Genomic DNA, 17,154 nt, shown 5'->3' with positions numbered 1-17,154 from the left:
ACATATCAGCTAACTGAAGGAGCTCTCCATTGCCAAAGCTGAAACAATTTGAGCAATAAAATAAATAAAGTAATAGAATTATAACCCAAAGTCTGTAATGCATATCAATGAGTGTACATCAATAGAAACTGTTGAATAGTAAATAAGTAAATGAGAAGATACAACTCTGTGCAGAAGAATACCAACGATTTATGTAGATATTCTGCTCTGAAGGAAGATACATCCCACTCCTTAAGTATGGGATGCACATCAAAAGTCTGTACAAAGATTATATATGGAAAGAAGGGAGAAAGGGTAACTTTACAGTGGGGAAATCTAACAAACACCATCTCAACCAGGTGAGGAATAATAACATCAATATAAAGTTATGTTGACAATATCTACTTTGATGTGATGAGATGAAAATGACAATTTATCACTCTAGTCTTCTGGTCCAAAATCTATCATCCCAATCTAATCATGAAAACAGAAAGAGAGAGAAATCAAAATTGAAAACTATTTTACAAAACACCTGAGCAGTACTTCCTAAAACTATCATGTTCTTCAAACACAGTGAAAGCTGGAGAAACTGTCACAGCCACTGGAGGCTAAGAAGAAATAAGGATGAAATTAATGTATAATGGAAAGGATGTATTAATAATATCAGAAACTGAAAGTGGAGCTCAAAGGAACTCTCTGTACTATCATAACATATTTTTTGTAAATGTGCAACTGCTCAAAAATAAAGTTCATTAAAAATTAGAGTATCATTAAATGCAAAATCTTTGGAAATGATGAGCTCTGAACATGTCTCCAAGCTCCATTAAATGCCCTATACAAATAATACTGTTGCCATCAGTCACATTCTTCATTCAGAAAGTAGGATACAGATATCAAATTCAAATTCTTTCAACATCTTTTTGAAAGATTTAAATAGAATAATAAGTGTAATGTGTCTGGCAATGTTTCCAGTAAAAATTCACTAATTAATGGAAAAATTAATCTGAATTTTTGGATACAATATTTTCCACCTCTCAAAGACTTATTTTCCACACATTCTCACTATCACTGTGCTTTTTCATCTCAGGATCACTCTCATATTTTCAGGCAACAATAATTTGTTCCTCACATTGACCTGGGTAACTTTTACACAGAGCAGATCTCATCACGGCTGTCCTCTGACATAAAACCTGCACTTCCTTTCTATTAATTTCAAGACTAAGTTTCAACCCTGTAGGCAAAATATAAGATTCTTTGTTAATCTGACCATTGCCTATCAGGCCATACTCATGTTGTTTCACCTCGCATATCCTGCTACCTATTATAGATCAGATAATAAGAAATATGTGTCATTTTGTAAACACACTTTACGGTTTAATTAATCCCTAAATTTCCTCCACTGGCTCATCCTGGAGTGGTCATAGCCATTGAACAGCTGGAAGAATTTTAACACCTTCTTCAAGGCTCAGACAATTATAAGCTTGTCTGTAAACCCTTCGTTAACCTCCCACTGAAGACTCAACTTCTTTGCATCCACTTCAGCAGATTTCAATGCTACCTCGTGATATTATATTTATTTATTTTTACATCTAATCATGTTTAGAAAATGAGTACCTTGAGAGAATAAACAATGTCTTAGTCATTTCTTTATTTCCAGAATAAAATTTAGTGCCTATGATATATTAGTTGCTGAAAAAACTTTGTGGAATGACTGCAAGAACAAACTGTTGAATAAGGATAAACAGACTCCCAATAATGGGAGAAAGAACAAGCAATGAAAGAAAGGAAAATACTATGGAGGTATGAAGGCCCCATGATTAAGCACTCATGTCATAAGAGACAGATCAGAGAAAGATGTTTTAGTGTATCCAGAGTTTCCTTCCAGAATCAGAGTTCTAATAGTCAGAACTTGGTATCATTAAATTCTCCTTAACTTATTATCCCTGTTGATACCCCAAAAGTAACTGTCAATAAAAGAGGTTGCTCACACCGTAACACAATCCCTCAGCAATTGTGAAGATGCTGTGGCTCAACCAGATTTTATCACAGAACAGCCTGAGATCACCAATCCAGTTTCTTCCATGCATGTTTGATGATGTTGGAAATTGTGTCCCCAAGAAAGGTGAGTAGATGGTCCCACTCATGGAGGCTCTGGAAGACAAAGGTGTGTTTTATTATCACCTAACGTTAGAAGAATTGATTTTAGTGGGCATGGTGGAAGCACCGACATTTCCTCTGGTTGTAGGGGCTGAATTCTCATGGGTAGTGTCAATGAAATATTCTTTTGTCTTTCTTCATCTTGAGAGACTTAGTTCTCTGGAGCTAGGAGGAAAAAAGCATAATGAAAATTTGTCCAAATTTTGGTCTCAAGAAACAGCTGTGGCATTTCATGACCATCTCTTATCTCACTAAACTTCTCTATCCAAGGAGGAGATCACCTCTCTGTAGGTATCCTCACTATTACGTCAGAATATCTCATAATAACTGTCCAATCCCTGATTTGGAAGAGGGATTCTGGATATTCTAAATAACTTCCCCGCTCTCTATTCTCTACTGTTGGCTTAGAATCATGGAATTTCTCCCTCTCAGCAGGATTTCTCCTTTTTATTGCTTCCTCTTTCTCTTTCGTTGTAGGCAAAATCTATTCAATATCATTCAACTATTTTACTTTTCAGGCATTTTGAAAATTGTTACGCAGCAATTACTATGTGGTAGGCAATAAACTATGTTCTAGGCACGAAGAAAAATGTAAGAAATTGTTTCTTCTCTAACAGAGCTCACAGTCTAAACAAGACATTGGGCATAAAAATAAATACAATAACCTGAAGTGGGACTGAAATCTGATGAAGAGGATATAAACCTAGTTAACTCTTCCAAAAGTGATTTAATGAAGACTACACAGATATGCTTATGTGTACTGAGTCTTCAAGGTGGAGATGTAAGAGCTCTCCAGGGAAAGGCATCAGGACAAATGTGGGATTTGATTAAACTGTAAGTTCTGCTCAAAATATTTCAAATAGTTTACATTATCTGACCAACAATCAGAATCATATGATGAAAATTGAAAAATGACCCTGGGCTGATAGGCAGCAGGCAGATATCAGAGATGCATACATTTAGGCTACAAGATTGATATTAATTACTAAATTAGTGGAGAATCATTGTAGGTTTTATGGCAGGAGATGTCCACCATTTCCACTCTGTCTTTGTATAGGTCACCCTGGGTCAGTGGGAAGAACAAAGTATTGCTACTGTGAAAGACATAGGGAAATGAGAAGGACTGAAAAAACACAGGAGAAGTGCCAATGGAATGGTGGGAAATGGATGGGCACATGTCAGGGGTAAAAAATATACATATATTATTTTAAAAAATTGATTAGCAAAAATCGTAGAGTAGGAGACATTGGAGGAAAGTCATTTATCTGAAACATCACAAAAACCGCCTAAAACTATAATCAGAATCAACCTTTTTGGAACTCTGGAAAACATTCAAAGGTTTACAACAAAGAATAAAATGCTAAAGCAGAAAAAGGTGAATTAAACATGATAGGAAAGCCTTGGGAAAATTTAAGTTACACCTCCCTATTCCTCCACCTTGGTTCAACAGAGGTCAGGGAGATGGATGCCTGCATTCCCAATGTAACTTGCATATTTTGGAGAAAGGATAACAAAGGGTGTTACTAAGAAATTGTGTTTTTGATATGGCCTACCTCACAGTAGTCTGAAGGAGTGACATAAGAGGCTAGCAGTTGAGGAGTGATGTCAGCATCATGGTAGAGTGAGTTGTTCCCTTTGTCAGTCATCTGTAAATTACAAGCAGTAGGGCATCCATAGAGCAACAAAGGACTCTCTGCACAGCAAAACAGAGCCCGTGAGGCTTCCATATATCTATACATCTGAAGATGGGCAGACAGGATCTCCTGGAGGTGGTGGTATCAGGGGAGAAATGATGGCAGCTCATGTGACTGGAGGTTCCAGGAATTGCAGACTTATCTATGGCCACAGGCACTAGAAACTGAGGAAATACTCACAATGGAGACCCCAGAAATCTAGTCAGCTGATACTCCCAGAGGAGCAAGGAATCACTATGGGACCATTATCAGAGGGTGTGTGAACCCTAATGATACATGTTACTTAGCCTCCTTCTATTTTCCCAGTGATGGCACCTTTGACACCAGCCCTTTCAGGAGTGGTGGCTGTATCGAAGGCCCTAATACCCTGCAACAATGGTGATGCCTGTGACCTGAGATTCCAGAAATCACATCAGCACCCATGAACAGAGGCTGCAGGAGCTGCAACAGCACTTGTGGCTCGGCCACTACCCCTTCCCAGCATTGTCAGGTGGGTCCCATGACCTCATTCTTCAGGAGCCTCAGCACAGCTCGAAACACAGCCCACAGTGCGGACAACCCTAACTCCAGTCCTGCCAGCAGTGTGGGCTACATGTAACATCCCAGAGCCCTGGCAGCAGTAGTGGCTCCTGTGACCTGTGTTTCCAGGAACAAAAGATGGCCAAATACCATAAGCTAAAGAAGCCCCAGAAGCACTTGTGATCCAGGTAGCCCTTGCTCCAGGGCAGTGGTGGTGGCACCCATGATCATGGCCAACCCAAAAGTGTCAGTTACACACACAAACCTTGTACCCTCAGTGGTTGTGTGGCCTTCACCCCCAGATAATCTAGGAGCAGTAGCACAGGCAGGTCGTGCAGGAAAAACACCTGAGCCTTGGGGGAGCACATGAAGAGCCAGGAAACAGTGACAGAAGAGCCCAAAACACCAGTCTCCCCTAGGTTCAGAAGCACTCAAATCTTAAGACCCCTTCCCATAGTGGCAGTGGCTTCAGGTCAACAAATCCAGACATGGCTAAGGTGGCCCTGACCCAGGCTCCCAACCCTCTCTCCCTGTCACTCTTGCCACAGTGGGGAAAAACATGCCCCAGGTGAAACCAGAAGCAGCAGATGTACTCAGAGCTTGGTGACACCTGTGGAAACACCTGCGACTGCAGTGGCACCATAAGAGCAGCAAGGAATCAGCACCCTCAGAGGCACAAGCAGCACAATAAGGGCACTAACAATGCCTCTGGGAGGGGCCATGGATGCTGGAAAGAACTGGCTCACAGATACAGTCAGAAGCAGCTCAGAATCAAAGTAACCAAAGTCTTACTCAAATAAGAAAAACACTTGCTACCACAAATGACCAGCAGAAGAACTATTCATCAAGCACCATGAAGAAGTACAGTAGCACAGTAGCACAAAAAGTAAATGACAACTCTCCTAGAACCAAACTTTAAGTAATGGAAAATAGCAATGTAACTGACAGGGAAGTCAAAGTAGCTTTAAAAAGGGAACTCAACAAGTTACAAGAAAACTCAGAAAGAAAACTCAATGAGTTCAGGATTAAAATTAATGAAAAGAAAGATTACCTCACCAAAGTTTGAAACTCAAAAAAACCAGAAACAAACAGAAATTATGGATCTGAGCAACACAATGAATGTGGTAAAGAAGAAAACATTGGAAAGAGAGCAGACCATATAGAAGTGAGAAGTACTGAGCTCCAAGATAGGAATCTAGAAATGACTCAGGTGAAAGAGGAAAGAGAGCTAAGATCTATAAAATGCAGAGAAATTCTAGGAGAAATATCTGGCACAATGAGGAAAAGCAACATAAGGATAAAGGGTAATGCAGAAAGAGCAAAGAAGAAGAAATGAGAAGAGAACATACTTAAAGAAATAATAGCTGACACTTTTCCCAATCTGGCAAAGGAACTGGGTAGAAAAGTACATGAAGATAATAAAACACCTAATTATCTCAACAAGAAAAGACCTTATCCAAACCACATTATTATTAAAACTGTCAAAAGTCAATGACAAAGAAAGAATAATAAGGGTGGCCAAAGAGAAGAAAATAACTTACAAAGGTAGCCTCATTATGGTATCTATGGATTTCTTAGCAGAAAGTATACAGGCTTGGAGAAAGTGGAATGATATATTCAAATATTGAAAGACAAAAATTGTCAACCGAGGATAATCTAAACAGAAAGTCATCCTTCAGATATGAAAGGGAAATAAAAACTTTCCCAAATGAAAAGTGAGAGAGTTAATTGCCACTAAACTTGCCTTACAAGAAATGTTGAAAGGAGCCCTCCCACTTGAAACAAAAAGGCAAAGATATAGAATTTTTGAGCAATTTTATAAATTGACAGTCAGAATTAGAAAATTTCAACTCTGTATCAGAACGGGTTAGTAAACACTAAATTATAATGTAAAGACTTAAAGGAAAGAAAGCATTAAAAATAATTATAACCACTTAAATTTTGTAACAAATTTATAACACAGAAAGGGATGATTTGTGACAAGAAAAACATAAAAGGAAGGGAGAAAAAGGATGGAACATGCATAGGCACATGGAGATAAGATGTTATCAGCAGAAATGGGACTATCCTGTCTGTGAGATATTTTGTACAAACCTCATGGTAACCACACAAAAAAAAAAATTCAGAGCAGAGTAACAATATGAAAAGAGGAAACTGAGAAGCACATTGCAGAAAACCACCAAACTGAAAGAGCAGAGAGAAACAGAAGGGAAAAGAAAGAATGTAAATATAGAACAGCCAGAAAACAACAACAATAAAATGGCAGGATTAAGCCATCATATATCAATAATTACCCTAAATATAAATGGATTGAATTCACCAGTCTAATGACAAATTAGCTTAGTGGAATACAAAACTAAATTGAACAATACACTGCCTCCAGGAGACATATCTCTGTTCTAAAGGCAAACATAGGTTCAGAGTGTAAGGATGGAAGATGATATCCCAAGAAAATCACCACCAAAAGAAAGCAGGTGTACCTATAATTATTTCAGAAAAATAGACTTCAGGCCAAAAAACATAACAAGAGGCAAGGGTAAATACTATATAATGATAAAGAAGACATGCCATCAAGAATGCATAATACTTATTAATATGTATGAACCTAACACAATAGTACCAAAGTAAGTAAAGCAACTATTAATAGACCTGAAAGGATAAGTTTACAGCAACACAATAAGAGTAGGAGACTTTAAAGCTCACTTACATCAATGGATAGATCACATAGACAAAATGTCAATAAAAAAGTGGCTTTAAATGAAACACTAGACCAGATGGATTTAATAAGCACATAGGGAACGCTCCATCCAAAAGCACCTGAATACACATGCTTCACAAATACACATGGAACATTCTCAAGGATAGACCATATGTTGAGAAACAAAACAAGTCTTCATAGATTTAGGAAGATTAAAAACAAATTAAGCATCTTTTCGACCACAGTGACATGAAACTAAAAATCAACTATAAAACAAAATCTCGAAAAGTCACAACTATATGGAGACTAAAAAGCATGCTACTAAACAACTATCATATCAAAGAGGAAGTCAAAGGAGAAATCAAGAAATGCTTGGAGCAGAACGAAACAAAAACACAACATACTAAAATCTGTGCAATGAAGCAAAAGCAGTAATAAAAGGGAAACATATAGCATACAGGCCTATGCTAACAAACAAGAAAAATCTCACATGAACAAAATAGCACTACCCATAAAGGAATGAGAAAAAGAAGAAATAAAGCTGAATGTAGAAGAAAAGAAATAATAAAAGGCAAAGTGGAGGGGCTGGCCCAGTGGTGCAGCAGTTAAATGTGCACGTTCTGCCTTGGCGCCTGGGGTTCGCCGGGTTTGGATCCCGGGTGAGGACATGGCACCGCTTGCCGCACCACGCTGTGGTAGGCATCCCACATATAAAGTAGAGGATAATGGGCACAGATGTTAGCTCAGTGCCAGTCTTCCTCTGTGAAAAGAGGAGGGTTGGCAGGAGTTAGCTCACGGCTAATCTTCCCCAAAATAAATAAATAAATAAATAAATAAATAAATAAAATATTAAAAAAAGGAAACTTGGAGTGGAAATAAATGAAATAGAGACTAAAAAGACAATAGGAAAGATCAATGAAACTAACAGCTGCTTCTTTGAAAAGATAAATAATACTGACAAACCTTTAGTTAGCCTCACTAAGAAAAAAGAGAGAAAGCTCAAATCAATAAAATCAGACATGAAAGAGGAGAAATTACAAGAGGTAGTTCAGAAATATAAAGGATGATAGGAGAATACCGTGAAAAGCAAAACGCCAACAAATTGGGTAACTTCAAAGAAATTAATAAATTCCTAGAATCACACAACCTTCCAAAATTGAATCAAGAAGAAATAGAGAATCTGAATAGATCAATCAGTAGTACAGAGAATGAAACAGTAATTTAAAAACTCCCAAAATACAAAAGGAAAGAATCAGATGGCTTCTCTGGTAAATTCTACCACACTTTCAAAGAAGATTCAACACCTATCTTTCTCAAACTCTTCAAAGAAATTGAAGATAGTAGGACACTTCCTAGCTCATTTAATGAGACCTACATTACCCTGATACCTAAGCCAGACAAGGACAAAACAAAGAAGAAAATTACAGGCCAATGTTATTCATGAACGTGGATGAAAAATCCTCAATAAAATATTTGCTAATCAAATCCAACAATACATTAAAAGGATCATACATCACAATCAAGTATGATATTTTCCAGTGGTGCAGGGATGATTCAACATCCACAAACCAATCAACATGATACACCACATTAACAAAATAAATTATAAAAATTATACGATCATGTCAATAGATACAGAGATAGCATTTGACATGGTCCAACATGCACTTATGATGATAAGTCTCAATTAAATGGGTATAGAAGGAAATTACCTCAACATAATAAAATCCATATATGACAACCCCACAGCTAACATCATACTCAAAAGTAAAAAGCTGAAAGCTATTTCTCTAAAAACAGAAAAAAGACAAGGATGTCCACTCTCACCACTGCTATTCAAAATAGTATTGGAAGTGCTAGCCTGAGAATTAGGCAAGAAAAAGAATAAAAGTTTTCCAGATTGAAAACGAAGAAGAAACACTGCCCCTATTTGCAGATGACAAAGTTTTATGTATACAACACCCTAAAGAATCTACCAAAAACTATTAGAAATAATAAGCAAATACAGTAAATTTTCAAGGTATAAAAACAACATACAAAAATAAATTTTCTGTACAGTGAAAACAATCTAGCAGAAAGAGAAATCAAAATACAATCCTATTTACAATTGCAAGAAAAAAAATAAAGCACCTAGAAATAAATTTAACCAAGGAGGTTAAAGACCTGTATACTGAAAACTATAAGAGATCATTGAAACAAGTTGAAAAAAACACACAACACACATAGAAAACACACAAAAACTGGAAAGATGCACATGGATTGGAATAATTAACATAATGAAGATGTCCATATTACCTAAAGCAATCTGCAGATTCAACACAATCTGTCAAAATCCCAGTGGTGTTTTTCATAGGAATAGAAGAAAAAAATCCTAAAATTTATATGGAGCTACAAAAGACCCAAATAGACACAGCAATTCTGAGAAAAAAGAACATAGCTGAAGATATCACAGTCACTGCTTTCAAAGTACTACAAACTATGGTAATCCAAACAGCATGGTACTGGGAGAAATGTAGACATGTGATAAATGGACACAATTGAGAGCCTGGAAATAGACCCAGATGTTAATGTACAGCTAACTTTTGTCAAGGAACTAAGAATGTTGAATGGAGAAAGGAAATTCTGTTCGATAAATGGTGTTGGGAAAACTGGACAGCCACATGCAAGAGAATGAAAGTACACCATTACCTTGCACCACAAAAAATCAATTCAAAATTAATTAAAGTTTTGAATACAAGACTTAAACCTATAAAACTGCTATAAGAAAGCATAGGCAATGTGGTCTTTGATATTGTTTTATCCATATCTTTTTGGATGTGTCTCCTCAGATGAGGGAAAAAAAGAAAAAAATAAACATATGGGGGTATATCAAACTAAAATCTTTCTACACAGCAAAGGGAATGATCAACAAAGTGAAAAGATAACCTTACTGATTTACTGATTCAGAGAAGGTATTTGCAAATCATATATCTAATATGGGGCTAATGTCCAAAATATACAAATAACTCAATAACAAATAAACAACCCAATTAAAAAATGGGCTGAGGATATGAGTAGACATTTTTCCAAAGAACCATTTTAACAGATGGTTAAAAGTACATGAAAAAATGTTTAACCTCACTAATTATAAGGAAATGGAAATCAGAACCATAATGAAATATCACCTCATGTCTGTCAAAATGATTATTATTAAAAAGAAAACTAACAAATGTTGGAGAGGATATATAGAAAAAGGGACTCTCATACATTTCTGATAGAAATGTAAATTTGTTCAGCCACTATAGAAAACAGTATGGACATTCTTCAAGACATTAAGAATAGAGCCGTCATATAATTCAGCTATTCCATTTCTGAGAACTTATCCAAAAGATGATAAAGGTAATATAGTATCTCATTTGACATACAACTTGTTATACAGCAATAGCTAACCAATACAATAACCAAACCCAACAAAACTGAGGGCAACCATAATAATCTGCTGCTTTTAATTTTGGGCACATAATCTGATATCATGATGCCATGCATGATTCTGCTGTTATTCAACTTTATTTCGGATATTAAAAGTGACTACTTTGAGGTTCCCTTCAAGGTAGCTAGGAGAGTTTGAAAGGACATTCACGTTTGAGCAGAAAAACTGGTGGCACTGAATCACATGACAAGGAAGCATATCAAGCTCTTTTTTGAATCATCCTCTAATCATGAAGATTGAAGAGATTTCTGAGCATTAAGGAGATATAAAATGGATGATATTGACGTTATTCATTCATTGTCCCTTTAGTATTTATGAAAAATATTAGGGAAAGGTAGCTATTTTTCAGAAAAATAGAAAGATCATATTTTAGGTAGCACTAGAAGTTTTCAAGTAGAAATAGAAAGATAATTCAGCAATAAAACAAAATATACTAACCAATCCTTTGCTGTAATAAATAAACCTTCTTACTCGTGAATAGCAATCTTCCATTCTTTCACAAATAGAAACATAGCATAAAAAAAGAAATTTTGCTTGGTAAAAATAATAGATGAGGTGAAATTTTCTTCCTCATGTTTATGGTCATCTCTGACACTAAGATTCTATTAAGTCAAGCTACTTATTCAAATAAATATTAGAATATTAGTTAGATAAACAACAGATATCCCAGGGAAACTCCACTGGGAGATGTACATTGGATAATCAATCTTTGCCAGTGACTATGGTAGGCATTATGGACACCAAGTTGCACAATGGAATAAAATGAGAAGAGCAGTCATAAAAAACAGTAACATGTTTGTAGTGCAAGTATCTGACATTAAACTTTTTACTTATAATGTAAGTACCAGAAAATAAGCTTGTGATTTCTGAAGTATCCATTTCAAAAACAACCATGTTGAATAAACATATTATCATCTGTACAATGGAGATACCAGAGAAACACCCATGTCAATCCAACTTATGAAGCTCTCCTTTTAGAAAGCCCTGAGTAATGTAGATAATTGACCACCAGAGTGACCCTGCTTTTCCCTTGCTGCATGCCAATCCCAATCTTGTGTTTTAAATTTGCCAAGAGTGAACATATAAAACAGTAGCCAGCCTCCCCATGGACCCCAATAGAGGCAGAGCCTCCTTGTCTGGCATGTGCGTGTTCTCTCTCCATTTCTCTCTTTACCTGTAACCTACCGCATGGCACTTGGGCATGTCATCTACCCTTCAGGACTTATGGGTAATATACATTGTTGTTTTGTGTGTATGAGGAAGATTGGCCCTGAGCTAATATCTTTGCCAATCATCCTCTATTTCATATGTGGGATGCCACCACAGCATGGCTTTGATGAGTGGTGTGTAGGTCCATGCCAGGGATCTGAACCCACCAACCCCAGGGAACTGAAGGAGAGTGCACAAACTTAACCACTGCACCATGAGGCTGGCCCCTATAAGTTTTTTAAAGTTACCTGAAATTTGTTTCTGAGCATCTTCTCACAGTCATAATAAGAATCCCAAGGGTCAGTCTAGCCACAGCATAGTCTCTGGTCAGGGAAATGCCCTTGAAGGCTCACCACAAATAGTGCAGACTTACTTGAGTGCCTCAGACATTCCCAATTAATAGTATCAGCATCAATATTCTGAAACTTAAATGGACAAATGTTAAATTCTACATAAGCAGCAAAAGAAGCAAAGGTAGTAATCAGGAAAGAAATAAATACAAGGAAATTGTGTAAATGGCCTTAGTTAACAAGTATAGTTATTTTCCATATGAATAATATAATGTGATTATTGTTTCAGGAAAACTAGGGTAAAATTATGTAGCATGACATATGTCATTTGAGAAGAAATTATTTTCCCCATATAAGATATATAAATTTTCAATCATTTCTGATCCAAGTTTGGGGGAAAAAGAGAATATGTAAGAATGGACAAAAGAAAACCTGTCTAAATCAGACAGAGAAGAGGCTGTATAAATTGTGTTACTTAAGTTCTATGGAGAAGCTGAATTCAAAGAAACAAAAATCCCAGGAAATAAATAGAAAGGTACGTTCTACTTCCACAATCTGATCAAAGGATAGTAGTTTTGGGCTCTGAGTTTTTGGGCCCTGAAATCATGGGAACTCCTTCAGCCCCAAGACAATTTGCCCTTATATAACTGCCATCCCAACAATTCTCAGAGCCTTCATTAATTTTTTATCCCACAAATTGTAGATGAAGGCATTCAGTATGGGCGTAATAATAGTGTAAATCACTGAGGCTATTGCACTTGTGTGTGAGATTTCGGCAGCAGCAGAACTAAAGTATATTCCTAAGAATGTGCTGTAAAATAAGGAGACAACTGCCAGGTGAGACACACAGGTGGAAAATGCTTTCTCCTTCCCCTGAGCTGATAACATTCCATGTAAGGAGGAAACTATCTTAGAGTATGAGTAAAGGATACCTGTGAGGGTACCGCCACTCAGCAGCCCTTGATCTGATTTTTGTTCCATACTTATTCCTATATATTTGATTACACTTGCTGTTATAAGGTCCAGTAGTGGGTGAGGCTGGACTTTCTCTCCCTTTTACTAGTGGCATCTTTTCTTTGTTATTCTTGGATATTTAGTTCTGATCTTCTTTTGGCAAACTTATGGTGCTCTGATCCTGGTTCTGGGTCTTGTCCAACATATGAGTGTCTCCCCACAATATACTCTATAAGACCCTACATGTGCCACAGCAATCCTACACACGCCCTTCCTTCATAGGATTTATCCCTGAGGACATTGTCATACATGTGATTATTTCATTCTACTCTGTTCTCTCTATTAAAATGTAAGATCAAAATGAGCAGGGACCTCATCTGCTTTATTCATTTTTATGGTTTCTTAAAGATGTACAATTATATATAAAAAAATTTTAGAAAAAAAGAATTATAAAATAGAAACAATACTAACTAAAAAAAATTAGGTTAATATAGTGGATTTCAGAAACTTTATTAGATGAAATTGAATTAAAAAATAACATGAACTTCTTAAAGAAAAGATATAAAATAACAGTAATTTCATCACATTAATACAAATCTCTAAATCTAAATGAAATGGCCAAATATGTGAAGAAAAAGAATGGAAAATAGAATTAAAAATAATGCATGAAGTAGTACCTAAAATTATAATTTCACCCTATGAAAATATAAATGGATCCAAACATGCTTATAAAAATGATTTTGGTGATCTTTAGTTGAATACGAAAGAATATGTTTTACAACACGGCAGAAGATGATCTCTATTTTTAAAAGTGAAAGATATCAGTAAGGAAAAAACAGACATGAAATAAGATGGCAATGCATATAAAAGGTGATTTATTACTACTAAGGATGCAGAAGAACTTCCTATGTTTAAAAAGCAATGAATGGGGGAACAAAATATGACCAAATGATAGATTTGACCCTTCAAAATTTATTAACCCTTACATAACCTAACAAATATATTTATACATACATACATGAATTAAATAGCAAAAAGAAAATTTGGTTTAAAAAAAGGGTTATTATTTGAAAGAATGCAATCAAAAACAAGAATTAAAACACTGTGAATCCAGTATACAAAGCAAAGAACTTGCAAAGGCAATTTGCAACAGAGAAAATAAATGGCTAATAAATTTAAAAATATATTCAGCCTCCAAGGTAATGAAATAATTTAAAAATAAAGCTCTTTAGCATATGCCTGTTTGTATATTAGATATAATTTTTTTGCAAATGAATAGCAAACGAGAGATTTATGTAAAATTCATATCTCAAGAGCTGCAGTTGCAAGATAATAGGTACCTCCATTGGTCTGAATCTTTCTAATGAATACACAACATGTTCAGTATACCCCATCTTAAAGAATAAAACTAAATGAGTAAAATGTCCTCACTTCACTGCAAACTTCTCCTCACCTGATGGTGTATTTTTCTCTTTTCTTCCTTCTCTTAACTGCAAAAGTCCTTGGAAATGTTCAAATTATATTGGCACCCATTCCTTCCTGAGTGTCATCCAGCTAGACTTTTATTATTGTCACTTAATGGTAAAAAACAACTCTTGTACTGCTGAATCCAACAGGCACTTTTCTTAATAGCATATGCAATAAATTGATTTTAAATTAATTATTCAATCAAGCAAATGAACGTGGAGAACTCTCAGCTCTGGGCTGAGCTGATTAGGCTTTCAGGTGACCTCAGGTGAATGGCAAACATCTGCACAGTCTATTGGGCCCTTGTGCTCACCTGGAGGGGAAGTCTGAGAGAAAGATCTCCATGTGGAAGTCCAAATTTCTCCCTGAATGGCTGATGAAGGACACTGAAGCTCTGCCTCCAGACAGGAAAACAGCAAGGAGAGAAGTATTAGTCCCTGAACCAGACATAAGATTCCAAATGCAAAAACTATGTCCCCTCCTGCTCAAAGTTGAACATGCTCAAGGACTGCAACACTGGAGATATTTACTGTGCTGCATATTTGCTCTATCGTCTCTCTATTTCTGCTCATTAGACACACTTCCCATTGTTACTGCAACCACTGAGCACATCATTTCCCCAGAGGGACTTGTTTGAAGAGAAGGGAAATTCTTCCTGCTGATTCATTGTTCCCAAGGGAGCAGATTTGAAATGAAGTCTATCCAATTTTTATTATTCTTTCTCCAAGAACTATCCTGACTTCCAGAGGTCTAATGAAACTTTTCACATCCATGAGTTAATTTTCTCCAAATCTAAGATTGAGGAAACTGTCTTAACTAGGTCCCTTGTGTCTCAAATCATTGACCTGTGCTGGGAACACAACTCCTGATATCTCTTGAAATCTTTTATTCCTTCTTGAACAAGGGAAAGAGCTGTGTTCCAAAACCTGGGTAAAATAAACCTTGTCTTCATAATTATTTTGACAAATCTCTTAAGACTTATATGCTTTTAATGCAAGTTAAAGCTATCAGTTAGCCATTCATTTATAAAACATTTGGTAATTATGAGATATATTCAGATATTATAATTAACCATAAGCTGAGCTTTGAATCTTATATGAATTATGTCATTTGATTTTTTGTAACTGTCCATTCTATGAAGACTGTACATTTATGAGCTTCATTCTACATTTGCAGTAATATGACTCAGAACAGTTAAAGGATTGACCCAAAATTATGAAATAAGGGGTGTGCTTTCATTGCATTGCAACAAGGTATTTCTAGTTCTCATGCTCTAGGCCAGTGGTTCCAAGCCAGGGATGACTTTGCCTCCAGAGGACACTTAAAAATATCTGGATGAATTTTTGATTATCCTAGTTTTGGAAATGCTACTGATGATTTGGCAGATCCAGTGTGACCCAGAGATTCTGTATTTGTAACTTGCTGCCATTGTTGATGTTGCCCATCTTGGTCTGTGTATCACTCTTTGATTATTAAGACTGTTGTCCAGTATTAAGTGTAGGTCCTTTGAGGCCTTCTCCAGGAATGTTCCCACTCACCTCAGGTCTGAACATAGGTGGTCAGATGTTGGAGTCACTAGTTCAGCTTCTGTATAGACAAGTTTGCAAGTATCTCTTGAGTATTTCCTTCATGACAAGAAATGAATCTAAGTCTTTGTTCTCTTTCTGTAAACTGGAGAAATTCCATCTAAGAATGTGATCTGAGAAGTTAGTAATATTTTAAAGCTCATAGGAAATTACCTGGCACAGAGCAGATGCTCAAGCCATAGCAGGTATTGTGACTGTGTCCAAGTTACACATTTACTACACTCATTATGACCCCAGAAAATTCTCTTGGGACAGGAAGTGAGTCCAGTATTGTCCGGCCTCTGAGAGATACAGTTGTGATCTTAAGGGAGATTTCCTTTTGGGGCCCCCTGCAGGGAACAGAGTGTCTGAGTGACCACCATTCTATGGTGTGTTGTACTCCTGAACATAACGTGTAAACCTCTCATAATGGCTCCAAATGGCCATACTAAGAATTTTTAGACTCTTCAAATTGTTTACTGTGTTGCTATATTCCATTGTTAGGAATATCTGCAAAGCTAATGTTTTCTTTTTAAATCAAATTATTCAGTCAACTCTTCTTATCTTCCTTGTTGCCAGTCTATGGCATATAATTTATGAGTTCATTGTCAAAAGAAGTGTGAAATCCTTGTTTGTCTGTTTACCCCAGGTAGAATTTTTATTCTTCACAATTATTTTTTCATTACCCAATTCTTTTAGGTGAACTGCATATTTTCAATCATTGCTTTGAGACTTAAAAAAAAGTTCACCTTTATTGAGGTATAATTGACATACAACATTGTGTAATTTTAAGGTGTACAATATGACGATTTGACATATGTATATATTACAAAATTATTGCAATAAGCTTAGTTAACCAACACCCCATATAATCATTTTCGTTTGTAGTGAGAACATTTAAGATAAATTTCTTAGCGATTTCCAATTATATAATAGATTATTAACTATAGTCATCATGGTGTACAGTGGATCATCAGAACTTGTATATCTTATAACTAATGGTTTGTACCCTTTGATAAATATCTGAATAATTTTCCCCCACCTCAGCTCTGGGCAATCACCTACTTACAGTTTGTTTCTATGAGTTTGACTTTTTTATACAAATTGAAGAAGGATCACATAGTTTTGTCTTTCTCAGTCTGTCTTATTACAG

Source organism: Equus caballus, chromosome 27 (genome assembly GCF_041296265.1).
Source record: "Equus caballus isolate H_3958 breed thoroughbred chromosome 27, TB-T2T, whole genome shotgun sequence".
Taxonomy (NCBI): Eukaryota; Metazoa; Chordata; class Mammalia; order Perissodactyla; family Equidae; genus Equus; species Equus caballus.
This window is presented reverse-complemented; position numbering follows the sequence as displayed.